The sequence below is a fragment of the Callithrix jacchus genome, chromosome 2, assembly GCF_049354715.1.
Source record: "Callithrix jacchus isolate 240 chromosome 2, calJac240_pri, whole genome shotgun sequence".
NCBI classification, from domain to species: domain Eukaryota; kingdom Metazoa; phylum Chordata; class Mammalia; order Primates; family Cebidae; genus Callithrix; species Callithrix jacchus.
Window position 1 is genome coordinate 80,969,978 of NC_133503.1, and position 25,631 is coordinate 80,995,608.

Genomic DNA, 25,631 nt, shown 5'->3' on the forward strand with positions numbered 1-25,631 from the left:
TTATCTGACAGTGGGATATAACTCCTTCCCTTGTTTTTGAACTATGGATGTTCAAAAGAGATATCATCCTCCAAAAGCACTCATTTGATTCAACTGGAAAATTACTATTTTCAAAATCATAATAGAAAATTATATGATGGGGCTGGGTGCAGTGGCTCACACCTGTAATCCCAGCACTTTGGGAGACCAAGGCAGGCAGATCACAAGTTTAGGAGATCAAGACCATCCTGGCTAACATGGTGAAACCCCATCTCTACTAAAAATCCAAAAAACATTAGCTGGGTGTGGTGGCACATGCCTATAGTCCCAGCTACTTGGGAGGCTGAGGCAGGAGAATTGCTTGAACCCAGAAGGTGGAGATTGCAGTGAGCTGAGATCGTGCCACTGCACTACAGCCTGGGTGCCCGTGCTAGACTTTATCTCAAAAAAATAAAATAAAAATAAAAAAAAAGAAAATTATATGATGGAAAAAGGTCTTATAATTTGTTGACTGTTCTCAATGAAACTTCTATGTAACATCATCTTTCTCACATCATAAATTTTATGGTTATTTTAGGAAAAGTAATTCTAGTGCTTAAGAAAAGGACAATTTTTACAAAGAAAAATCATAACCAACTTAAAGAAAATCTGAATTTTCTATGGATGCTCATTGTATGATTAGAAATGTTTCCACAGAAGAGTAAAATCTTCCAGTCAAGCACATTAAAAACTTGTGGAGAGGAAGGAATTAATATGATAGAAGGCCAAGGCAAATCAGTTCTTATAGAATGTCATTGGTTTTCTGTTTTCTAGAAATGCCTGCATTGTTACATAAGACTGGAATCTCTACATTTTGTCAGTTCTCCTGTTCTCTACTATAATAGTTATCTAAGGCTGCATAACAAATTACCCCCAAATTTAGCAGCTTATATGACAACCATTTATCACACACAGTTTCTGGTGGTCAGGAATCCAGGAGGGGCTTAGCTGGGTGGTTCTGGCTCAGGGTCTTTCATAAAGTTGCAGTTAAGCTGTCAGCTATGGCTGCAGTCATCTGAAGGCTTCAAAGCTTATTAATTTGTCTGTTAGAAGGAAGGTTCATTTCTTTACAGCATTGAGCCTCTCTATGGGGTTGCTCATGACACAGCAGCTGGGCTTCTCCCAGAACAAATTATCTGAGAGAGAAGAGGGGGTGGAGCAGAGGCTACACTGTCTTTTATGGCTTTGTCTTGGGAGTGACAAGCCATCATTTCTGCCATTTTCTGTTGGTTGCACAGATGAACCCTAATATAATGTGGGAGGGATTACATAGGATGTGAATACTAAGAGGTGGGAATCATTGAAAATCATCTTAAGGGCTGGCATCCACATATATCATCATCAGATCTTAAAAATTGTTCTCATAACTTGAGCTATATTTGCATCTTTAGAACTCTGATTCCCTTCTACTTTTTTTCTTCTTGTACTCACAGTAATGTTACAAATCAAATCTAATTTTATGGTTTGAGCACAGAGACTACTTTAAATAAAAACAGGTCAATTGAATAATATCTATATTCAGGCTATTGTTCATTAATTCATTCAACAAATAATTGTTGAGCTCAGGGTATTGTGCTTTCTTTATTGTTCTACTATGTCATCCCTATGTTATATCCCCTTTTGTAAAAATCACATTTATTGAGATCACACATTTAAAGTTTAAAGCCTCTCTTTTTAAACTTTAGTTTTCAAGAAAAATGTCCTGACAGTATCTAAAATTGGGGACTGTTCTTGTGAATCAAGATGTTTGGCCACCCTATTCACTTATAAGAAGGTCCAATTTTAAGATTCTATGGAAATATGTTCTTCTATTAGGGCACACAGGAAGGCACAGATTCCTTCTTTAGTCCTCACATTAGTGTTCCACAGAACTCCAAAAACCTAGAGGGATATTGAGTATGTAGCAAACGGGACCAAACAAGTAACTTCAATGGCCTTCAGACCTATTTACTTTTAGATAAGTTCTCCAATAATAGTCCTATCATTTTATCTTTACGAACATAAACACCAAGCCCCAGTAGTGACTATAAAAAATACCTGTTACCAGATTATCAGTACATACCCAAATGCTGCTGCTCCAAATAATCCGGTCACCAATGAAAGGAAATTATATTTGAACTAATGATACTCTAAAAAATTAAAAGATGCTTTTACATGCTCTTTAAAAACAATCATAAGCATAAAATAAAGCAGATGTTTATCTTAAGGGAAATGTAATATACATTCTTTTTTTTCTCCCCTTTGGGATAATTGTTAAAATTAAACAACTAGTATATGTACAGTATAAGAAATTAGAAAATACATAAAGGCAAAAGTACAAGAATTATAGGAACTCTCAATGCTATTATTCAGAGATATCCTGTGTATAAGTTCTGGTGTATATCTTTCCAAATATTTCTTTTAGTGTGTACTTACATAAATTGTAGCTGGTATATTACAAGCTTTAACAGTCTATAATTAAAAACTAGGCTTGTATGAATATATGACACCCAGATTATTTCCAATTGTTGTGAAGTCTATCTATCCTGATCTCCATCAAGTATCTATCACCTTCTTTCCTCCCTACCCTGGCTCCCTTGGGTCCATTTTTACTATTGTGGCTCCTGAGAAAACTTTATCATCACCATTTCAAATGGTGTCCCCTGCCTGTGTAAAGGTTCACACAGTGCTTAGAAGTCTGGCAAGTATCTTTTGGGCCTCAAAACAGGTTGCCATGTGCCATGACTCTCCTTTAGCTTCTTAGAGCTCAGTTCCCTATCAGCAATCCTGCAAACAAACATGAATGTTTATTCATAAGAACAGTGACCTTTTTAGGACAGCGAGAATTTAGGCTAAATATATAAAATAAAACATTTATCTCAAGGAGAATAATACTTGTCACACAATAAGTACAGGCAGCCCCCTATGTGAATCTCTTTGTGCTAAAACACTCAAGTTTTGGGGGCTCACCAGCTTCAACATCTATTCAGATGAGAGATCAGTGTAATTCTTACATCATTAAATGGCTTATTCAGGATTTTCAGGTCAAACAAACAACAATCTTCCCTAAAAGTAGATCCAATAACTGCAAAAGAAGCAACAATAAAATCCAGTTTACTCCTTTGACAGTTTTGTAGGTTCTTATCTTCTCCAACCAGGTTTCAATTGTTCAAGTTTCAGTAAAGGTACAAGTTCAAAGTTCTTGCTCCTTGATGAGCTGTCTCAGCTTTTAACTCTGTTTCCTCTGAGGAGGGTCTTTACCAGAGGTTGGGAATAGCAAAGGGGAACTTAGCTATTTTCATGCCTGAGGCATATGTAGACTTTTAAGTTGTTGCAATATGAATATCTTTATATATTAGTGCATAATTTAAAAAATAATCTGCCAACATCCCCATGAACAAAACAAAAGTAGAGATCCAGCCATGAATATGTTGAAGTATTCAGAGCCCATCTCATGGTATATCTCTTTTTAATGCACTGCTATAAAACTGGTCACCTTTTATAGGACCCTGTGTAAAAGTAAGATGCTGTTCTTGCTATTCTCAGATCTCATAAAACCCACATCACTTAGGATTCTTATGGTTGCATATAACAGACACCCAACTGAGAAAATTTAAAACAAATGGAAAATTTATTGTAAGACTATAAGTGTGAGTCATGGAACCCTGCTACTGCAATGTATCCAGGCCTCTAATGTCTTAATGGATGGGAATACTGCAGGTAACTGTATCAGTTAGCTAATGTTTCATAACAAACCACCCTTATCAAAACCACAGTTTACTATTTTTCACAAGTCTATTGGCTGGGCAGTTCTGCTCATCTGGACTATACTTGGATGATCTCAGTGGGGCATCTCCTTGTCTCTTTAGTCAGTTAGTGGGTCAGCTATCTGCTGGCTTTTTAGGATGATTTTGGCTGTAGCCACATAGCTATGCTTCTTATGCTCCCAGCAAGCAAGCCAAGCATGTTCTTAGATGGGTCAAAGATAAAAATTGTAAACATGCAAGGCTTCTTGTGATCAAAACTTGAAACTGGCACTCTGTCACTTTTACCAAGTCACAAGTCTAGCTCAGATCTAAGCAAAGGAACACTAGCTCCACCTCTTGTTGGGAAGACCTGCAGTCATATTGTTAAAGGAGTGGCATATATGAAGGGGAATAAAGAATTGGGGCCAGTTATGCAGTCTGTCTCCTGTAGTAACCCAAGGAAGAGTTGCTTATTCTTCTTTTGCTGCAGACCAGCTTTCTCTTTTACCTGGTCCATGTGATATGGTAGTAAATGGCACTGCTACCAGCTTCCAAGTTTACTTTTTTTTGAGATGGAGTCACCCAGGCTGGAGTGCAGTGGCGTGACCCTGGCTCACTGCAGCCTCTGCCTCCCAAGCTCAAGTGATCCTCCCATCTCAGCTTCCTGAGTACCTGGGACTACAGGATGGAGTTTTGTCGTGTTGTCCAAGCTGGTCTCGAACTACTGAGCTCAGGTGATCCTCCCACCTCCGCATCCCAAAGTACTGAGATTACGCGTGTGACTGCTCACAGCCCAAGTTTACATTTTGCTGTTCAAGAAGATAGGCTAAAACTGAATCCTCTACCTATACCATATAGCCTGAAAGAGATCTCAGTGGCTCATCTTGAGTCAGATGCCCACTCATGGATCAATAAACTATGATCTAGAAGACAGGGTCATATTGATGTTTCTATTACAGCCGTATAGATGGAAGAAGAATAGAGGGTAATTATCAGAGAAGGAAATAGCAACACAAATGTTATTCAAACATAATTACAGAGCTTACAAGTGGTTCCAGTGTGTCTTCAATTATTTTAGAAGAAATATACTTTTGCAGCTATGGCTTAGGTCATGAACAAAAGAGGAAGATGGATCCCTGTGCTGAGCAAGAGCCTGGATTCTAGGATAAGACTGCCTATGTTGGTGTTTCCCATCTCCTGCATCCTGACTTTGTGACATTGGGTGAATTCTTTACCTCCTTGTGATCCAGCTACCTTATTAGTAAAATTGGGAAGAAAATGATTCCTTCTTTATGGATTGTTATGAGGATTTAATTAGCAAATGGATAAGGTGTGTGTAACAGTGTCCATACATAGTAAATGCTCAAAAAATGTTAGCTATTGATATTGTTATTAGCATTAAAGAAAAAGTGAAACACACTGAGTATAAAATTCAGCAGTATAGCACTTGTCATTCCCCTCTATTAACCCTCATTGTCCAATGTATTTGCTAGGCGGTAGAGATTCCTAGTTTGAAATTAAATTAAGTTTGTCGTAAGATATGCTTATTGGAAATCCCAGATATGTGTATACCATTCTATTAGTCATCTTTTTTAAGGCATTCCTCCAGGTTTGTGTGTGTATGCTCACAAAAGACACAAAGAGTTAAGTCAAAAATGTATAAAGACCAGGAAGGCTAGTCTATCAGTAGCAGCAAAATGAAGATATGAACTATCAGAAGTTGGGGGATCAGATAGTGACCTGCTCCAGGCTGCCATAAATCAGAAAAGTACAGACATTTGAAGAAAGAAAAAAGATTCATCTTTATTTGTTTTTTCCCTAACTGCTACACAAAGCCCCAAAGCCTAGAAGTGTTAATAATTATATGACCAATAGTCCTAGCCAAAAAGAAAAAGAAAAACATGTAAATATTAAAAGATTAATTACAGATAATTTAAGTCATATGACATAGAATGCAAATAGGAGTTTAGTGAACACCAAATCAAGAACTTATTCTAGCAAAAATAGGAAGAATTGTCTAAGTTTTTAAAAATTTATTATGTAATTATTTTGAAGATCAGATTGTATCAAATGAACCCAGTCTAAAACTACATGCAAGATATTATAAAAATGTGTTAAAATAGCTTCTTCTGTTTTATTTACCACACCTACATTCTTTGTGCATTTTACATAGGAAGCAGCTAGAGCTCAAGCAGGCAATTCCTTTATAATCTTATCAAAAATAGAAGCCAATAGTTGTAATGACTCACTTGTTTCCTTCTACTTTCAGTCCTTATCTTGGGACCACAGACTGCACTGTAGTTTGAAGTAATTGTACATCTTTTGTGAAGCACTTTGAAATGATCTGACCATGTTTAGAATTCCCAAACAAAGCTCAGTTTGTTACTGAGCCCTATCTCTTTAATGCCACACTTCATATGATTTTGAGAACCTGCCCAAGTCACTGACAAAAAGATTAGAGCCAAGCCCTTATTTAAATTTAGAGATTTTTCTATAATTAAATCTATTTGTCATACTTTTCTTCACTTCTAAAATATATTATGAGCGTGTATTATTGCAAATTCTAGGTAACCTGATGCTTAGAATTTTTTTCTTCCTTATTGTCCTTGACACCAATTTATTTTTTCTCTGCATGAAATATAATTCAGAAATTTCAAAACAATGAATTCCCATATGAGATTAACCCAGGCACAATGGATTTGATTTTTAATACAGTGTTAAAATATGTGGCATGGAGGGTAGAGGAAACGGCTAGTAGCTCCCCCAAATTTTCCACTTAGTCTGTATTAACAAAGCCCCTGGTATCCATCTGGGCATATGGCTGCCCCACATCAAAGCTATGTTTCTTAACCTCCCTTGCAGTTGGGTGTGGCCAAGTAATTCCCTTCTGAACAATGGGATTTAAGTAGCAATCATGTATGACTTATCTTTGGACTTTCATGTGAGAGTATTAATTATCTCCACACCTCACCAACCACCTGTATTTCCTTCAAAAAAGGAATAGTGGGAAGTGATAATCAAGTAGTTATTAGTAATTAGTGATTATCATTAGGTACTATAAAGATAAAGAACCATGAGAGAGAGCTAACCATACTTCAATCTGTAATCAGGGTTAAAGTCCTGAGCCTTCTGGTGAAGGCTCAATTTCAATAGAAGTAGATCCATTCTTAAAAATATAAGACATTTGTACACTGATGATTGCTTTTCAAATGGAGGTTATTACATAATATAGACACTATCCAATGATTTACCTATGTTAAAGGTGAAAAATGGGAATTGGATCCAAATCATGGCGAGAGAGATCTGTGCTATAAAGAAAAATTTAAGGAAGAATTAAAAATACTAAAGATGATTAAAATCTACATAAAAGATCTCAATTTTGACTATATCTGAAAATGGGAGAAACACATACATTTTGTATTCCAGTTTCTTCAGTCTCCTTTCTGATACAGAGTTGGATGGGTCTGTTCATATTGTATCTTTTTAAAATTATAGAAGCACTTTTATGTGAAAATAAAATACAGTATTTTTTCTTATTTTTATGTTTTTTGTTTTGTTTTGTTTTGTTTTTGACAAAGTCTTGCTCTGTTTCCCAGGCTGGAATGCAGTGTCATGATCTTGATCTCAGCTCACTGCAACCTCCACCTCCCAAGTTCAAGCGATTCTCCTGCCTCAGCCTCCTAAGTAGCTGGGATTATAGGCACATGCCACCATATCTGGCTAATTTTTGTATTTTTAGTAGAGACAGTTTCAGGATGTTGGTCTGGCTGGTCTTGAACTTCTGACCTCATGATCTGCCCTCCTGGGCTTCCCAAAGTGCTGGGATTACAGACGTGAGCAAGCACGCCCAGCCATTTTTGTTTCTAATGAGCATTATTTAAAAATTATACTCACATTCAGACTTAAGTAATTCTTAGGGAAGCTAAAAAAAATAACACAGGCTTACATTTTCATTTTTGTCATGCAAGTTCTTAGGTAGTCAACTAAATATATATTTAATCATATCAAAGCATCCAGTTAAGCTATAATTTCTAAGCCATTTTGCAGGTCATACACAGGACAAAGATATCTTCATTGCACACTCTAAAGATTTTGTTTAGAACATCAGGTAAGATTGGATATAATTATAGTTTTCTTTATCAAATTTAGAAGGCTATCAACCACAACATACATTCATTCCACCACTCATTTTAATCCGGTCTGAAAAGCATAGGGCAAACATCATGCCCATCAGTTGTCATCTAGTCACTGGGGACAAATATGTTTAAGCTGAATTCTTTTGGATTTGAGGAAAGAAAAAATTATGAGAAGATTCTGCACTTCATTATAGTATCCTCTGCAAATTCTTGAATGTTGGCCATCTCCTTTCACTAGAAAAAAAAAAAAAAAGAGGCAATTGATGAATTTCTGTTAATTCTGCTACTCCTACAACAATAGCAAAACTGATGCTCTTTTTTTCTATTATTGCTTGAAAAAGAATCTTCAAAAACAGTCATATTTCTTTAAGTATATCTGGGCAGCTGAATCCCAGGGTTTTTTTTCCCTAAGTTTTACAAACACACACTATCAAGTTGACTACAACACCAGCACGTTTCCTAACTTTTCTATCTTCTCTCTAATTTTGATTACATTCTACTCATACTGGACATTGACACAGATAAAATGTAACATTGCTGAAGCATTCCTCTAATATCTTACCATGATAGTCTTTGTATATTTTTTTAAGTCATTTTTTTTCCGGTAAAGAAAGGAAGATGGACCAGGAAGTAGGAGAACTAGATTCAATTTCTGCTTGTAGTGTGACTTTGGGCACCCAGGGTTGCAGTGTACATCACTGACTTATCTGTACTGTGAGGAGAAGTAGGCTAAATGATCTCTGGGATATTTTCCTCCAAATTACATTATGCTAAAGTTACAATTTAAACAAATGTTTAAAAATATTTGTTTGGTAGAATCAGGTAACTATCCCTCCCTTTTTATTTGCTTTCAAAACTATAAGCCATAGAAATGGTAGCACTTATGGTATAATTTTAGTGAGAATTTAAAGAAGATCTTTATTGATGTTAATAAAAATTATAATTGTATCATCTTTCTCAAATGAGTTTTTGGATTCAATATGATTATTTTATATTTGATGAGAATTCAAATATAGAGCCAGCAATTACAACTGAGAGTTATACATGGCATAAGTTAAATAATGAACAAATCTGCAAATTCATTACTAAAATAATATTTTTGTGGTTTTGTTTGTTTGTTTGTTTTACAAACCCTACTAATAGGCCCTCTGAATTTATCAATGGTTAAACTTTTGGAGAATAAATTTGTCATTCTAAGAAACTTTATTTAAATGATTAGAAACTGTCTAAGTAAAAACATTCTAAGTTTGAGGTAGATTTCATTATAATGCAAAGTTTTGACGTTAGCCATTTCTAGAGCCTGCAGTGCTATTTTTCTGGTTCTGTAATCATTAACTTAATCTTCTCAAAACCTATTCCTCTTTTTATTACTACTGTTAAGTCTCTCCCTCTCCTGCCCCTGCCCAAGCACTCACTCTCCCTCTCTGTACCATTGATTTATGGCACAGCTCACTCTGACCATTCTCCACCAGCTGCTGACCAGGCACTGAGACATCTGAAGGGTATACAAAATCCTGGGGGCCTATGGAATCAGTGCAGTCTGTCTATCATCTCCCAAATTTCTCTCTTCATTGGCTTTAGCCACAGAGCATTCTTCCGTTGTTGAGTAGGTGTAGATGTTTATGTTGTATAATAAATACAGTTAACATTATTTTATATCAACACCAAGTTTCTGTTTTTTACAGATTTTACCCAAATCATCATCAGTTTATGTATTCTTTCTTGGCCCTCAAACACAGTTACCTGAAAACTGATTTAAATCAGAATTATGCATCAGAAACCTTATAATTTATTAAGTTTGCCTTGGTAATTTTATTATCACTTTCCTTAATTCTCATATGATTTCTATTGATTTTATAATTCTGCAGAGAAAATGACAGATTATTTGGAAGATAATAGTACGGTTTATCAGCTGCTGCATGAATACAGATAACAAAAGAAAGAACTATAACTTAAGGAACACCTGATTTATAACCAAAAGACAAACAATTCAGACTGATTACCCAACAGCTGTCTTCACTGTTCTGAGGAAAATCTTTGGAATATAGTATTATAGTCTCTTAACTTTAGCATACTGATGTGGACATCAGAACAGGTAACTTTTAGATAACCAAAGGCTGTGACGAGCTAAAGTCGAGGACATTCTGAGTCATACTTAACTTGAAATTATAAGTTGAGCCGTGATAAATACTCTAAGATAAACTAAAAATCTTTGTTGAGAAATGTAGACAAGAAAGGAAAGTTAGGTAATCAGAGAACCCAACTATTTAGACAGAACATTGTTCAAAGCATTCCTGAACTAACACTGAGCTGTCTTTGTTTCTGTAATTCCCAGATGTACTTGCAAGGTATATACTTTCAATTGGAATCATATTTTATGTGTGACATTCTTAGTTAGAAACATTTCATGATTTAATCACTTGCTCTTAGAGAAGAAGCTCCAGAGAAATAACATTTTGGGAATTTATTTTCTTTTTAACTTTTATTTTAGGTTTGGGGGTACATGTAAGGTTTGTTACATAGGTAAACACATGTCAGGGGTTTGTTTTACATATTATTTCATCACCCAGATATTAAGCCCAGTACACAATAGTTACCATTTCTGCTCCTCTCCCTCCTCCCACCCTCCCCCCTCAAGTAGACCCCAGTGTCTACCTTCTTTGTGTTCACAAGTTCTTATCATTTCCATCCCACTTATAAGTGAGAACATGTGGTATTTGCTTTTCTGTTCCTGTGTTAGTTTGCTAAGGATAATAGCCTTCAGCTCCATCCATGATCCCACAAAAGACATGATCTTGTTTTTATGGCTGCATAGTATTCCATGGTATATATATACCACATTTTCTTTATCCAATCTTATAATTGATGGGCATTTAGGTTGATTCCATGTCTTTGATGTTGTGAGTAGTGCTGCAAAGAACATTCATGTACGTATGTCTTTATGGTAGAATGATTTATATTTCTCTGGGTATATACCCAGTGATGAGATTGCGGGACCAATCTCAAATGGTAGTTCTGCTCTTAGTTCTTTGAGAAATCACCATACCGCTTTCCATAATGGTTTAACTAATGTACATTCCTACAAACAGTGTATAAGTGTTCATTTTCTCTGCAGTCTTGCCAGCATCTGTTATTTTTTTTTGACATTTTAGTAATAGCCATTTTGACTGGTGTGAGATGGTATCTCATTGTGGTTTTGATTTGCATTTCTCTAATGATCGGTGATGTTGAGCTTTTTTTGTTTGGTTGGTTCATTTTTTGTTTGTTTGTTTGTTTTTCTGAGACAGAGTCTTACTCTGTCACCAGGATGGTGTATAGTGGCACGATCTTGGCTCACTGCACCCTCCACCTCCTGGGTTCAAGCTATTCTCCTGCCTAAGCAGCTGGGATTACAGGTGCATGCCACCACACCCAGCTAATCTTTGTATTTTTAGTAGAGAAGCGGTTTCACCATGTTGGCCAGGATGGTCTCGATCTATTGACCTTATGATCCACCCGCCTTGCCCTCCCAAAGTGATAAGATTACAGGCGTGAGCCACTGCGCCTGACCATTGAGCTTTTTTTATATGCTTGTTGGCCACATGTATGTCTTCTTTTGAGAAGTGTCTCTTCATGTCCTTTGCCTACTTTTTAATGTGGTTGATTGTTTTTCTCTTATAAATTTGTTTAAGTTCCTTATAGATGCTGAATACTAGACCTTTGTCAGATGCATAGTTTGAAAATGTTTCCTCCTATTCTGTAGGTTGTCTGTTTACTCTGTTGATGGCTTCTTTTACTGCCAGAAACTCTTTAAGTTTAATTAGATCTTACTTGTCAATTTTTGCTTTTGTTGGGATTGTTTTTTGGGTCTTTGTCATGAAATCTTTGCTTGTTTCTATGTCCATGATGGTATAGCCTAGGTTGTCTTCCAGGGTTTTTATAGTTTTAGGTTTTACATTTAAGTCTTTAATCCATCATGAGTTAATTTTTTTATATGGTCTAAGGAAAGGGATCCAGCTCCAATCTTCTGCACATGGCTAGCCAGTTCTCCCAAAACCATTTGTTGAATAGGGCATCTTTTCCCCATTGCTTGTTTTTGTTGGCTTTGTGAATATCAGATGGTCATAGATGTGCTGCCTTATTTCTGCACTCTCTACTCTTCCAATGGTCTTTGTGCTTGCTTTTGTACCAGTATCATGCTGTTTTGGTCACTGTAACCTTGTAGTATAGTTTGAAGTCAGGTAACATGATGACTCCAGCTTTGTTCTTTTAGCTTAGGATTACCTTGGCTATTCAGGCTATTATTTGGTTCCATATGAATTTTTAAATAGTTTCTTCTAGTTCTGTGAAGAATGTTATCGGTAGTGTGATAGGAATAGCAATTAATCTGTAAATTGCTTTGGGAAGTATAGCCATTTTGATTGTATTGATTCTTCCTATCCATGAGCATAGGATTTCTATTTGTTTGTGTCTTCCCTGATTTCTTTGAGCAGTGTTTTGTAATTCTTATTGTAGAGATCTCTCACCTCTGTGGCTAGCTGTATTCCTAGGTATTTTATTCTTTTTGTGCAGTTGTGAATGGGATTGCCTTTCTGATTTGGCTCTTGGTTTGGTTGTTGTTGGTGTACAGGAATGCTAGTAATTGGGACCCATGGACCCATTCTTAAAAACTATGCTGAAACCATTTATAAAGAGAAAAATTCAAAATATTGGAAAACATGTTAAACATCTAATTTTTAGACTTGCGTTTAGATTATATGATCACCCTTTTTAGCAAATGTACCACATTTAAAATCTGATAGATTTTTGTCATCATACTGCTGTATTCTGCTAGTGAATCCAAATTATTTAATAGCCTGCCATCAAATTCTTTAACAAATTCATCATCTAAGATTAAGGTGCTAAATGTTCACTCTACTGCTGGGTGCGTTTTCTCCAATTTCAACAACAAATTTTTACAAACAACAGACAAGTTCCTTCTAGCTTTGTAAATGATTCAGTGCTTCATTACAAAAATTTCTTGCTTCTGTTGAATTATTCATACTGCTGTTATCGAATTAACAATTCTGCCTCATTTTGTCAGAGCAACTCATTTTTCCGTCACATGAAGAATTTGAAAAAGGTATGTATGTGATGTAAATGAGTGATGTTGAATGAGTTTATCTTTAAGGTCCTTTTAAGATTTCTATAGTAAAACATTAATTTTGTTGTTGTTGTTGTTTTTGTTTTTGTTGTTTGAGACAGGGTATCACTCTGTCACCCAGGCTAGAGTGATCATACGTAGCTCACTGCAGCCTCAAATCCTGGGCTCAAATGATCTTTTCACTTTAGCTCCTCAGTAATTAGGACTACAGACCCATCCTCACAAGTGTGAGGTAGTATCTCCTTGTGGTTTTGATTTGTATTTCCCTGATAATTAGTGATGTTGAGCACCTTTTCATATACCTGTTGGACATTTTTATGTCCTTAGAGAAATGTTTATTCAGGCCCTTTGCCCATTTTAAAATTGGGTTATTTATATTTTCGTCTATTGAGTGTGCAAATTTTATTTATATTTTGGATATTAACAGCTTACCAAACATGATTCTCAGATATTTTCTCCCACCTTTTCATTTTGTTGATTGTTTAGTTTGATGTAGTTTATCTTGTTTATTTTTGCTTTTGTAGTCTGAGCTTTTCCTATCCAAAAAATCATTGTCAAGGCCACTACCAAGGAGCTTTTTCCTTGTTTTATTCTAGAATTTTTATGGTTTCAGGTCTTATGCCTAGGCCTTTAATCCATTTTGAGTTGATTTCTGTGTATAAGATAAGGGTCCAGCTTCATTCTTTTGCATGTGGAGTAGCCAACATCTTGACATTCCCTGGAAACTCTGTAAATTGCAGGGGTGAAGATGTGGGCATAGGGTAGGAGTTAGCACACAAATTCACAGGCGGGTATCAAGAGAAAATCCTCTTACATCCTTGTAGAGATCCCAACACTGAGACCTTTCCTGGGAAAATGCCCACTCTAAAATTGTATGTGTTTTAATTGAAAACAGTCAAATCTTATTTATTGGTTTTTATTGCTGCTTTAACAAATTACCACAAACAGTGGCTTAAAACAACACAAATGTATTCTGGTTGGTTCTACAGGTCAGCAGTCAGAACATAGGTCTCACTGAGCTAAAATCAAGGTGTTGGCATTGCTGAGTTCATTTCTAGGAACTTTCTAGTTCCTTTCTAGGGGAGAATCCATTTTTTCCACCAGCTTCTAGAAGTTTATATTCCTTGGTTCATCTATTAATTCATTTGCATAGTGCTATAAGGTACTTCCTGAGACTGAGTAACTTATAAAGGAAAGAGGTTTAATTGACTCACAGTTCAGCATAGCTGGGGAGGCCTTAGGAAACTTGCAATCATTGTAGAAGGCAAAGAGGAAGCAAGGCACCTTCTTCACAAGGCAGCAGGAAGGAGAAGTGCCAAGCAAAGGAGGAAGATCTCCTTATAAAACCATCAGATTTTGTGAGAACACACTCATTATCATGAGAACAGCATGGGGGAAACCACCCCCATGATTCAACTACCGCTACCTGATCTCTCCCTTCACATGTGGGGGTTATGGGGATTACAATTCAAGCTGAGATGTGGGTGGGAATGCAAAGCCTAACCATATCAGTTTATAGCCCCTTCCTCCATCTTTAAAGCCAGCAACAGTGGGTCTAGTTTTTCTCATGCTGCTATCTCTCTGGTTTTATACAGCCAGGAAAGGTTCTCCATTTTTAAAGACTCAATTGATTAGATTGAGCCCACCTCGATAATCCAGGATAATTTCCCTGTCTCAAGATTCTTAAATATATTCACATATTTTTATGTGTTTATTTAAATTTTATTTATACAGAAAGATAGGGTCTTCCTTTGTTGTCCAGTCTAGTCTTGAACTCCTGGGCTTGGCCTCCCAAAGTTCTAGGATTACAGATGTGAGCCACTGTGTCTGGCCTTATTCACATCTTGAAAATCTTTTCGCCATATAAGGTAACATATTCATAGGTTCCAGGATTAGGCCATGGACAATTTTGGGGAGGTAATTATTCTGCCTACTACACCTTGGAAGGCTTTCATTTGCTAACCTTTTATCATTCTTTCCTCTCTCTGTCTATACTGATTCCATGAATATTCTATCTTCACTTTGCTTTCTTCTCCAGGAATTTCATTTATTATCATACAGTTGACATTTAATGAAGATGACTTTTTATTACCAACATACAATGAATTGAGCATTTTTTGTTAAAATTTCAGTTAACACTGAAGTCAGTAATCTGTTACTTATTTTCACTTAAATGGCATGTATGTTATTAAACAGGCAACATTTTAGCTGATATAGTAGCTTGTAACAACTACATATAAACTGTGCTTATTTTCTTATTAGCTAAAAATGTTGACCTAATAAATGAAGCTTTTAAATCTAGAATGCCTTCTGACTAGGAGATGAACTGATTTTCTGTTAGTCAAGCTGGTTTTCAAGGTTGCTAGTGACTTGACTATCCCTGTGTAAAAACTGAACTAAAACTTAAAATTTAAACATTTAAAAAATATTACAGGGATGGGAGCACAGGACAGGTAATGGAAGGAGATTAGAGTATTAGGTAAAGTTATTACCCTTATGAGTTGTATTTGTCATATAACCTCTGGTTCATGGCTTTTTAATTTCAAGTCACTAAACTGTACTCACTTTACAACTAGTGTTTCTAAGCAAAGGAGGAAGAGCTCCAGATAAAATTCAGCACAGATAAAAATTCAGTATATTCAGTTAAATTTGAATTTCAAATAAACAAAAAATAGTTTTTTAGTATAAGGATGTCCCATGTATTATTGCAATATTTGGTTAAATACTTATACCAAAATTGTAACTTTTCTGAAATTCAAATTTATCTGAGTATTTTGAATATTTATTTGATAAATATGGCAATCTTATTTGTAGCTAAAATTTTCATATCTCTGGCAAAGATCAAGTTAAATTTGTCGTCAATTGTTCTGCTAAATTTCTAAGCACTTGAATTAAGGGTGGGATGATGAAGCCATTCACCATTTAGGGAAACAAGTTGAGTGCCAACATTTCTTCCTCTTCTTTCCTGTAAGGAAATTTATGAGAAATAAGTTTTGTGGCTTCTTACGTTATACTTTTTATATTTGAATCACAGGCTGTCTAATTCAGCAACATTTGCAAGAATATAGAAGGCAATGTAAACTAACCTTGGAGTATCATTTCAAATAAAGATAGATTAAGCTCAGTGTAGTACACAAACATTTGTATAACCTTTTCAAAACTTTATTTTCAAAAACACTGTTTTTAAAGTTGCCACAGATCAAATTCCATTAACATTACCAGCTCTAAATAAACTGTATTGGGCCAGGTGCAGTGGCTCATGCCTGTAATCTCAGCACTTTGGGAGGCCAAGGGAGTTAGAGACCCGCCTGACCAACATGGTGAAATCCTGTCTCTACTAAAAATAAAAAATTAGCTGAACATGGTAGCACGCACCTGTAATCCCAGCTACTCAGGAGGTGAGGCTAGAGAATCACTTGAACCCAGGAGGCAGAGGATACAGTGAGCCGAGACATACCACTGCACTCCAGCCTGGGAGGCAGAATGAGACTCTGTCTCAAAAGAAAAAAAAAAAAGAAATATATTATTTAAGTTCTTGTCACCAGTAGAAATTTTTGATGTATCAGATGTTGCTTAAAATGAAGGGGTAAAGGGGCAGCTGGCTTGTTGTTCACACATCCTTGGACTGTTCAAAATGTTAGTTGAATATGGATTTTTTTGCCATGGGGTTCTCCTAGTAGATGGCTGGAGCTCTTGGATCAAATTTCTTTCTTCATTTTACCTTTGCCATCAACCCTAATGCCTTTTACATCTACATTAGTACATTTTAGGCTTCTTCACTCTTTCACTCTCTAATTTTGCACATGTTCACTTTCCCAACATATTTTCCATATATGGGCATGGCATTAACCCTGGATTTTATCATCATAAATTTCACAGACAGTAAATGGATCCATTCCTTCTTTAGAACCACATTCTTGTAGCTTCTGTCTTCTCTACTCCTCTATCAGGCCACTAGTATTTCTTCACCCAGTGAGTCTTCCTTGACTGCCTTGCACTTATGCCCTGTTTGACTTCCATTCTGACCATTCGAACACTATAGATCACCTTCCATCATGAAAGTAATGACCTGGGCATCAGTTTTGTGACCTCACAAACTTTCTTCTTTGTCACCTGATCCTTGACAAAAAGAACTCTGCTAAAGGATAGAAGACACTGTGGGCCAGATCTACTGCAAAGTCAAATGTGTCATTAGAAGGATTATGAGTATGTCTAGAGTCAGACTAAAGTTTGAGAGGCATACAAAATCCAATCAGGGCTAAAAGAGTTTGAAAATTTTGCAGAGTCCTATTAGGCAGTAAGGAGATTAATGAAATCAAGTCAGAGCATGAAGGAAGTTAATTGCAATCATGGTAAGGATGCAGAATTCTCACTATCCCAGTTAGGTGATTAAAATTGGTTTGTGAGCTGCATAGACTTGCTGACATAGCTTGTATAAAATAGGTACAATCTACTTTGTGATTCTGGAAGAATCATGGAAGTATAGATTTCAAGTCCCCTCTCTGGTCTTAAATTTCTGAACAATAAATAAGCTATCAAGATCTTAGAACTTTGATTTAATAACTTCATTCTATTAATACTTGAGATGATAAATCTCCTTCACTAAGTAAATGTCTTGAAACTCAGGAAAGCTTAGAATTAAAATGGATGCAATTAAATAAATGAAAGCCATGATACTTAGGCCATTATATAAGAACATTTTACACATTATTAGGGAAATATATGTATGTGTTATTTAATCTGAGGGATTATACATGTGACTTTCATTTGAAATGTATATTTGGTTTAGTCATGTGACTTCAGTGGAAAAGAGTAATAGAGTTTGAATAATTAAAATGGGTTTTGGAATATTTATGACAATCGTGATTCATATTTTCATAGATGTAATTTGTTAGCTCTGTAGAAGTGATATTGGAGCTGTGGAAGGCCTTACTTTTTAGGGCATAGGTGTCCCTGTGCAAACACTTGAAATGCTTACAAAAAATCAAATCTATTAAATTTATAATTAAAATGTGGCAAACTGTAATTAAGTATTTAAACAGAATTACTTACATGATTGTAATCTGTTCAACATGAGTTACTTGAATCCATGTTCAATTTAAAAGAACAATAAAAGAACATCTGAAAGTGATTATTCTTATTTTAAACAAAAATATTCAATCGTTTAAGTGAAAGGTTTGGATGTTGACCTCAAAGGTTTAAGAAAATTATACATTTAAAAATATTTGAATATTAATTTAAAACCTAAATAACTATAAATAGCCTTTTCTGAACACAAACTGAAACGATCTAACACTCAGTGCTCATTTTCACTTCCCTCCTTTTTTTCCACTATCAGAATATACTAAACACTTTTTTGTTTTACCCCCAAATACTTCTTTTTTGTCCAAACCCTGTTGAGATTCTGCCTCAGATATTAGAATATATTTCCTAAAATGAAGCTCTGAGTGATTGCTTCTTGCTTTGAGATTTTGGTACCCTTTTTCTCTTCTTGTATTCACTTTCGACTTAACTGTAATAATTTTTCAGTCAGAGCAACTCATCTGTTAACTCACCTAAAAGAATATATTTCCATCTTTATATCTTGTTGTTTGGTACTGGGTAGACCAGTTGTTTACATCAAATCATGGACTGAATGATTAAGATATTTCAATAATTCATCAAATTTTTTTACACTTTATTGAGGTATAATTTGCATGCTGTAAATTTTTCCCATTCGAAGTGCATAAGTCAATAATTTTTAGTAAATTTAGTAATTATTCTACTTGGGTGCAGCAGTTCAGCAATACTCTCAGTGACCACTGTTCTTTGTATCTTTCCCTTCTGCCACCCTCAGTGGTTTGATTTTCTTTCTGAAGTTTGTGTAAGGCAAATTTGCAGTACACCTATGATAGCTCCAGGAACTGCGTCTTCAAAGTAATGCATTCACAGGCAGAAGAAGCTATAGTCCTTCTCACTGTTTCTCTTTTTATTAAGGATCAAAATTCCTCCCAGAAATCCCCACAGAAATTTCCCTTACATTTGTTTGACTGATACTAGGTCACGTGGTTATTCCTGATTTGGTAACCCAATGGGTTACCATGCTAACTTAGACCAATTATACTGCAAACCCAGCCTTCATCACCTAGCACTGGGTGAGAAATAGAAGCTATACTATTTCAGATCTCACTAGCATCATGATTCCTTTGACAATCTTTAGAATTCATGTTGGGACTGTCATTTTATCTTTCTAACCCTCAGTTTCCTGCTTTGTAAAACTTTGTAAAAGAAGGGGACTGGAGTTAGACTAGGGTCAGGAAAATCTCTGAAGATTCCTTCCAGTGTAAAAGACTTGTTGGTCCCTTAGAGTTTTTCACAATTTCCAATATCCATTCCAATGGGACTTGTAGGGAGCCAAGCTCCATTCTGACTTGATTCCAGGAATCAAGGTGTAGAGGTGAGAAAGAAATTTTTCTTTTCATTTATCTTTAGCCAGATCTACTTTTTTATTCATCTGGCTTTGCTTGGAGCTATAGGCTTGTGTTATCTTGGATTTTAATATACTTCTATTAAGATAGTATTGAAAGAATTAAAATCCGGGGCTCATTGTTAAAACCCCCTGGTTTAAAATATGTCTTTGTGGTTTGGCTTATCTGCTATTTTATTTTAATTAGTTTATTTTTTTTTTCTTGCAGCCACAGCAATTGTCTATTTTAAAAGCACCATGATGCCTAAATATTCCAGCTGCTACATAGGACAGGTGTCTGACGATCCTTAGAACACTCATCTAAAAATAGAACTTGAGCCTGGAATACATTCTCTGGCATAGCCATAGGCAATCACCAATATAGTTAATGTAAATGGGCACTGGATAGCTTTTTTGTGATTTCTAATGCAGCACAAAGAGACTTTCACTGCTTCCGAAAAGAAAATGTTTAAGATTAAAATCTAGAGTTTTATGACATAGAGGAAATTTTATAGCTTACTTCAAAAAGGATAAGGCACAAAATATTCTGTGCCAAAGGATGCATATTTGGTACTTTTCCTATGAATTCCATAGTGTAAATGGCATGATGAGATTTTCTTGGTTTCAACACAGATGATGTATTGAGGTGGTGTTGAAGCTGAGAGGTGGGTGGGATGGGTCTTGGAGAAAGAAAAGATTTCTTTTGCGACATTTGTGGAGAGCTGATGCAGTAGTGAGGCTCAGATGAGGGACATTTACTTGCTACTTAGAGTGCACTAACATCTGCAGCACTTTATTTACATTATCCACACAATTACCATGGGAAACCTATAAAGTAAGTATTCCTCTCTTCATTTTACAAATGGGGAAACAGATATGATTAAGAAAATTTTTTAAGTTCACACAATTATTAAGTGACAGAAGTAGGACTCAAACTCAGGTTTGATTAATTTTAGAGACTTGCTTTTAACCACTTGGACACTGCCAACCATGGAATTGTTGGTTTGAAAAAAAAAAAGTATTCTTGAGGCATATTATCTATGGTCTTAATATCAGAGAAGTGCAGTTGAGTCACTATTAAAGAATGTGGTAAATTATAAAATAGATAATATACAAAGGTATAAAACTACTTATAAATATTTATGTTTGGGGTAAAAGGTATCAAAATAAGGCATGCTTAGTAGAGGGGTAAGGAACTCTTAGGAGAGATTGATCAATTGGGAGATCATTGATTAATTGGGAGTTAATTGATTAATTGGGATTGATTAATTTGGGAGTAGGTGGGAAGATAGGAAGTTATATAAAATAAAGGAGAGATAACTTAGTACCTGGAAAAAAAGAAGTGGAAATTTAGGTAGCAGCTAAGGGTTCAGTGAAAAAAGAAGGAAAAAAGATATTGGAAGGGAACAATGCATGTAGCATGGAAGATCTAAGATGATGGGAGTTCAGGGGCTGATTACAGCTGTAGGGAAAAAGTAATGTATAAGCTGGAGCTAGAGATAAGAGCTAGGTAAGTTGGGCCCCGATAGGAAATAATTATAAGGACTAGAAGGAGCAGGAGCCATGTGGAAAAACATCATATAGAACTTTTAAGCTTGACCTGTTCATCTGTAGGAAAAGTAGCATGCTTGAATATCGAATTGACCTGACTGAACTAAGTTGAAATGTACTGTAGTTTTATATCCATATGCACTTGGTCTGTGGAGTTGTGGGAAAAGTATCAGTGAGTAGGAAGCCCATGGATATGGGTCAAGTATTAAATATGCTATTTACTGTCTAGCTGTGTGACCTTATATAAGTCACTTATGGTCTCTGAGCCTTCATGTATTCATCTATAAGATGACTTGTTCTTTACATTAAATGGGATGTGGTTTGCAAAGAGCTGAATGCATAGTGATACAAAATCACTTTCTGTAATACTATTTTTTAAATATTTTATTTTTGTTTGTTTGTTTTGAGATGGAGTTTCACTCTTGTTACCCAGGCTGGAGTGCAATGGCGCAATCTCGGCTCACCGCAACCTCCGCCTCCTGGGTTCAAGCAATTCTCCTGCCTCAGCCTCCCGAGTAGCTGGGACTACAGGCATACACCACCATGCCCAGCTAATTTTTGTATTTTTACTAGAGTCGGGGTTTCACCATGTTGACCAGGATGGTCTCGATCTCTTGACCTTGTGATCCACCTGCCTCGGCCTCCCAAAGTGCTGGGATTATAGGCATGAGCCACCGTGCCCAGCCAGTTTTTAAATATTTTAAATGAAAAAATAATGAACTTTTAAATTAAAAGATTCAAAAGGGATTAAAAAGGTATACAATGAAAAGTAATTCTTCTTCCCACCTGTAACTGTCCTACTCCTTAGGATAGTCACTATAAACAGATATCCTGAATTCTTCTATAAATATTATATATAAAATCTCCTTATTTTTTTCTTTTTACTATTTTAAATGGGTATAAAGTACACTTTGCTTTTTTTATGTAATAATATATTCTGGGGATCATTTCCTAAAAGCACATGTAAACATACCTTATTATTATAAAGGTTTGAAAATATCAATTTATTGGACCTGTCCCCTCTTGATGGATAATTAGGTTATATCCAGCCCTTTTTTATTACCAACAGACATTAAGTACTTACCATGTACATATAGCCTGATTTTTAGCATTGTTAGACAAATAGGCACATTCCTTGCCATCCAGAAACTCATAACCTAGTAATTGTAGTTGGCTGATAGCTTATGGCCCATACACAAGAATCTAACACAACCTCTTGAATAAACCTCCCCCTTATCCAGACATGCCTTTTCCTATTTCCATATTGCAACTTTGCTTACAAATTTCCAGTCTGTTTACAGAAGATATATAAAATTTCTTTTGTATGATCTCTTTATGTCTCTTTTCTTTTGTCTTTGCTACGAAAGGGTCTGCACATAGTGAGAGAATTGTGCATGATCCATGAGCTCTAGCACACCTGGAAATGTGGATCACCAACATGAGAAAAAATATTCAAGGTACAAATAACATTATCATATGTTAATTGGCATATAAATTACATATGTGTCTATAAGTAAAATCCCTGTGGATATAGATCAAATGCAGATAAATATAATTAAATATATAAATACATAATCAAATAGTGATAATGCTATACAAATACTTCAAATTTGCACAGTGATTATTTCTTAAAATATGTTAATACATGTGAGCCAATACACTTAGATCACTGGATAAACAGATTCTTGCAAATGCTTTAGAAATGAAACTTTATCATTTTAATTTTAAAGAAATGAAATTTAAAATAAACTTTATAATTTTAGAGTCAGATAATTTTAATGGTAGGAAGAAATTGACAGTTTAATCTAGTGATTCTTAAAAAAATGTTACGGGTCATAGATCCCTTTGAGAATCCAATAAAAGCTATTTTCTCTTTCCTAGAAAAATAAAATGTATGATTTTTTGTAAGAATTCGTAGATGCCCTGAAGCAAATTCACAGCCCTCTAGAACAGTGTTTTGTTTTTAAACAGCTTTATTGTGATATAATTTATGTGCCATAAAATTTATCCATTTTAAATAGACAAATGAATTTTAGTTTATTTACAGAGGTGTCCAACCATCACCACAAACTAATTTTATAACATTTCCATCACCCTAAAAAATATCTTAAATCCATTTACAGTCACTCCCGATTTCTACTTCTAGCCCTGCACAACCACTAATCTATTTTCTGTCTCTCCATATTTGTAGCTCAGAGTTTTAAAAACATGGTTACTTCTATTAACAATAAGAAATATGTTTACCACCCAACTCACATATAGAACAAAAGTTTAAAGACAAATACTCTTGTTCTGTGCAATGTATTCTTACTTATTCCAATCCATTACAAAAATTGGTTTCATGACCAACCAAATGGTTACAAGCCCAGTTTGACCAATTCTGTCCTAGAGAGTCTACCCTAGCTGAAAATCTAGCCTCAGTAACCTTGAAACACATGGCTCCCTCATTTAACACCTGAAGAAACAGGCCCCACAATGTCACTTGCTCAAGACAAAAGCCAGGTCATAGCAGAGTGATAATGCTATTCAAATACTTCAGATTTGCACAGTGGATTAGAATTCAGTTCTCTTTTATCCTAAAGCACTTCATTATTTGTTCTAGTTTTATTTTCCATGACCTAAGAAGAAGCACAAAAGGGGTTTATAAGAAGCCACAACAAACTGATATGTGATCAGGAGAAAAAGATATTTAGTATATTATAGTTTGTGGAAGGAGTGGAGAAACTTGGTTCTTCCTGGGGAGGTGGGGTGCATGGATGGTGAAGCAGTGTGGGACTGTTCTGGACCACAGGAGGAAGGCACACCTGCTGCAAGGTAACCAAAAGCACACCCTGGAGGCCACAGCTTGTGGCTAATTGCCCTCCATCACGTTCAGGTTATTAGAATTGACGCCAAGCAGCCTTTTCCACTGAGATGTCTCTTGTGGTTCTGTTGCTCAGGAGGTTCTGGCATGTTTATAATCTTCTGCAGTGACTCTGCAATCCCAGTTGAAGTTCTTTCATTTGCTTTCTGTGGTGCGGACACACTGTCAGCCCATCTGCATTCGGAGCATATGCCTATAGTGCATCTTCATTCTTGTTTGCCTTTGCTGTGAGTTGAAATGTTATCTCTCCATATACTGCTGAATATTCAGTGTGATGCTTGTGAAATATACTGCCTTCCATTCATATTTTGGATAACAAGTAGCAAATTGGAGTGATGGCAGGTGCAGGGTTAAGAATTCAGTTGTTTAGCAGATAATCACACATGATTGAGAATAACAGTGAAGACAGCAGTAAAAGAAAGGTATAGGGCCCCCTGAGAACATATAATAGGGGTACCTGGCCAGGTCTGACGAGTGATGAAATCTAAGCTTTTGATCATTATAGTTCACAAGATGGAAGATAGGCATGTTTAACATTTATGAAGGGCCCCAAGACACTCATTTTTGAGATTTAAAAGTGTCTATATTTTCCAAAAATAAGTGAATGAAGTACAATGAGAGCAGCTATCAGCTTCTTTGGCAGAGAAATGTATGATTAACCATTTTGTTGAGCAAGGCATTTATGAGACAAGTCACAAAGGATGAGGATTCCATTTCAGATTTCAATCCTAGATTGAAGAGGAGTGGGGCTAAGAGGGAGACAGAAAATACTGTTTATCTTCTTGCTAGAGGGAAGAACCAGACACCTGGGAACTAAATGCAACCTAGCTTGAGCAGAGAGTGAAGAGACTTGGGAAATGAAAAAAGAAAGAGCATGCAAAGTTCTTTTTTTTATTGTTATACTTTAAGTTCTGGGGTACATGTGCAGATCTTGCAGGATTGTTACAGAGGTATACACATACTATGGTGGTTTGCTGCATCCATCCCCCATCATCTATATTAGGTATTTCTCCTAATGTTATCCCTTCCCAGTCCCCCGACCTGCTGCTATCTCTCCCCTAGCTCCCCCACCAGCCCCCAGAAGGCCTCAGTGTGTAATGTTCCCCTCCCTGTGTCCATGTGTTCTCATTGTTCAACACCCACTTATAAGTGAGAACATGCAGTATCTGGTTTTCTGTTCTTGTGTCAGTTTGCTGAGAATGATGGTTTCCAGATTCATCCATGTCCCTGCAAAGGACATGAACTCATCCTTTTTTACAGCTGCATAGTATTTCATGATATATATGTGCCACATTTTCTTTATCCAGTCTATCATTGATGGGCATTTGGGTTGGTTCCAAGTCTTTGCTATTGTAAACAGTGCCACGATAAACATACATGTGCATGTGTCTTTATAATAGACAGATCTGCAATCCTTTGGGCATATACCCAGTAATGGGATTGCAGGGTCAAATGGTATTTCTATTTCTAGATCCTTGAGGAATCATCACACTGTCTTCCACAATGGTTGAACTAATTTACACTCTCACCAACAGTGTAAAGCATTCCTATTTCTCCACATCCTCTCTAGCATCTGTTGTCTCCAGATTATTTAATGATCACCATTCTAACTGGCATGAGATGGTATCTTAATGTGGTTTGGATTTGCGTTTCTTCAGTGACCAGTGATGATGAGGATTTTTTCATATGTTTGTTGGCTGCATAAATGTCTTCTTTTGAAAGTGTCTGTTCATATCCTTTGCTCACTTTTTGATGGGGTTGTTTTCTTCTA

The 25,631-nt window shown here is 35.9% G+C and overlaps 2 long non-coding RNA genes across 2 annotated transcripts in view; one reads left to right on the forward strand and one right to left on the reverse strand.

Moving 5' to 3' along the window:
* Window positions 1–25,631, forward strand: part of LOC144581403 (uncharacterized) — a 99,009-nt gene that overhangs the window by 34,454 nt on the left and 38,924 nt on the right. The gene's annotated exons all lie outside the window — the stretch shown is intronic.
* On the reverse strand, window positions 7,980–17,041 carry LOC118151393 (uncharacterized). The gene is made up of 4 exons (XR_004739647.3): window positions 16,883–17,041; window positions 16,377–16,492; window positions 15,921–15,966; window positions 7,980–8,113 (listed from the first exon to the last, which is right to left on the reverse strand). It is a non-coding gene; the product is annotated as an uncharacterized LOC118151393 (long non-coding RNA).